At 41.3% G+C, this 2,911-nt stretch overlaps 1 protein-coding gene across 1 annotated transcript in view; it reads right to left on the reverse strand.

The window, feature by feature from the left end:
- PHLPP2 (PH domain and leucine rich repeat protein phosphatase 2) overlaps positions 1-2,911 on the reverse strand; it is a 48,076-nt gene that overhangs the window by 40,811 nt on the left and 4,354 nt on the right. The gene's annotated exons all lie outside the window — the stretch shown is intronic.

The raw sequence follows: 2,911 nt of genomic DNA on the forward strand, positions 1-2,911 counted from the left end.
GCGTGGGGCTGACTGCCTCACCCTAGGCAACCCCCTGGATGGACCTTCGTCTACATCCTCAGCACATCATCTACATCCTTGATCTACATGATCAAGGCTGACAGGTTCCAGAGGCAATAGTTAAAGCTTGAAGTAGAAAAATATGTTTTCCCTTTGAGAGAAAACAATGTGGTGTGAAAACCAAACTGGCATACAATCACATTAGAAATGTAAAAATTCATCTTGTAGCCAGTGCAATACACACTGAATGCCAGCACACATGGTGAACACCCTGGCTGTCACAGCAGCTGCTATTTGACACAAACAGCCCATTATATCCATGTCAGTATCACATATCGGGTACTGGATACTTGCAATAGTCAGAGAAGCAGCTCTGTTAAGGGAAGGCACAAAGGGTAAAGAAACAGAAAAGCCAACAAAAAGTAGCAACAGTTCCACAACTCCTGCTGCAACTGTAGCTCTTCTTCATAAGCACCAGTCAAATTTTCAAATCTCTGTAGTTTTTGTTGTGAGGGGTGTCCAGACCAAAGAAGGTATCTGTGCTATTTTTGTTTAATCCCCCCCCCGCAAGAAGATATAATTTCTGAATATGAAAGGATGCTAATGTAGGGAAAGATTCTAGCTAGGAGAACTTTAAATATCCTTGAGGTGCACTGTGGAGAAGAAAAGAAAGTTCTGACAGAAACTTACTCCCCTGTACATGGACTTGAAAGGGAAACACAGAATGATCACAAGGACACCACTGAATATTTAAAGTGAATACACAAAAAAGGTTTCTGTTATTCTTCCATTTACTGTCCAGGTTTCAGTCTTCTGAGTCAGGTGCCAAATCAATCTTTGCCATACTGAGCTTCTGAATGAAAGTCACCTACTGATATTAAAAGGGTGAAGAATTCAGAAGTTGTTTGGGAGACAAACATACCTATGGTAAGACGCAATCAGATGCCTACCAGAGTAATTTGTATTCGCAAACACATTATACTAAGGTAATCAGCAAACTTTGTTCAAGGAAGGAATTATCTCAACAGGGCATGGGGATATCTTGAGCATTCTGTCATCTTCCTGTGGACATGCAAGCAGGTACCATTCAGGCCTGCTTCCTGTTACTAACACAGATGTTACTGAAGCAATACTGGCAACTCCCATTTCTCTACTGAGAACACCCCCAGTGGGAAGTAATTCAGGGATCTCTTCTGTGGCAAATACATTCTGAGAATTACAAGGAACAGACACACTGTAATCAAGAACTCTTCATGAAACTTAAGACAAAGCTTGACAAAGTGCTAGACGCACCAAGAGGCAACAAGAGTAGGAAGTAAACATTTACAACTCGGTATTTGCTTCCAAAACACTGGTAGCAGGACCAATTTGCTAATCCAGTGCAAAGCCTGCCACAAATCAAAGACAGGCACGGCTACCTAGCACAAGAAGAGAGACAGATATTTAAAAGAATTCAAACACAAAAGCCATTTCAAGAGCTAAAAAAAGTCAAAACAGTCCTCTCTGAACACATCTACAAGCTCTACCTAGCCTTTTTCATGATCTGCAGTAAAGGGTCTACTCTTCTTTCTAAATGCTGGAAAATCTGCACGCTGTTAGGGTCCAAACCAAGCCAATTTCATTATGAATTCTTCAAGCAATGAATGGAGATTTTCAGCCGCTTCGATGGCTACATTCAAGTGTCCATCTACCCTCATACAGTATTTCTAACTAACCTATCCCTCGTTCCAATAACCCAGGCTGGGCAAGGCAAACAAGTCTAAGTAACTTTTTTCAACAGTCAGTTTTAACTACATCCTATTATCTGGATCTCTCGCCACTAGCACTCCCTCCCTCTACCTGATCAAACACATGCTATGTCTTTAAAATTTGGACACATGCAACTTATGACTTTTGTTTCACAATCAAAAAACCAGCTACTACTCCTGTTCAGCGTGTGTTGTCTCTACTGCTTAGCCTTCAAGTAAGGAGACCATAGCAATTTTTTCCCCCCGAGAACAGGAGTGGCAACTTTATAACTGAATCTTAAGTCCAGAAGAATCAATACAAAGTCTAAATCCTAACAAACCTGATGGGAGCTTGTAAACCTAGAGGAGTCCATAATACACCCACAGCATAAAGTTCATGCACATTAAACCCTGAGCTGTCTTTTTTCAGCCTAAATCGACTGCAGGCATAAAATGTATAATCTGATGCTTAAGCCTTCTTTATATAACCCTTACTACACTATCTTTCTGTCTACTTTTAACTATTTACCTGGCAACTCTTAGCAAAAAAACTACTGACACGTAAATATTACATAACTGTGAAAGTACCTTACATATTTCACTGATTCAGAATAAGTGTTTACAGCCTCTTAAATAGCTTAAGTTTTCTGGACGCTAAAACATCCATAACATAGAACATAATAAAGGAGTATATGAACAGTAGCCTCTACCTACAAAATGAGGACATATTTCCTGTTGGAGCACCAGCCAAACCCTCCCAGCTAAAACACCTATGGCTTAACTAAGAGATGTGTAAAAGGCACATCACTACTTCATTTTTATAAATTGCATTACTCAGGGCTGTGTCTAACTGCTACGTATGTCTGTTCCATATCAGCCCTACTAACATACTGTTGTGGTTTAACCTCAGCTGGCAACTAAGCACCACACAGCTGCTCGCTCACTCCCCCCCAGTGGGATGGGGGAGAGAATCGGAAGGGTAAAAGTAAGAAAACTCATGGGTTGAGATAAAGACAGTTTAATACGTAAAGCAAAAGCCGCGCATGCAAGCAAAGCAAAACAAGGAATTCATTCACTACTTCCCATGGGCAGGCAGGTGTTCAGCCATCTCCAGGAAAGCAGGGCTCCATCACACGTAACGGTGACTTGGGAAGACAAACACCATCACTCCGAACGTCCCCCCC

Source organism: Aptenodytes forsteri, unplaced genomic scaffold (assembly GCF_000699145.1).
Source record: "Aptenodytes forsteri isolate BGI_AS27 unplaced genomic scaffold, ASM69914v1 Scaffold269, whole genome shotgun sequence".
In the NCBI taxonomy this organism is placed as follows: Eukaryota; Metazoa; Chordata; class Aves; order Sphenisciformes; family Spheniscidae; genus Aptenodytes; species Aptenodytes forsteri.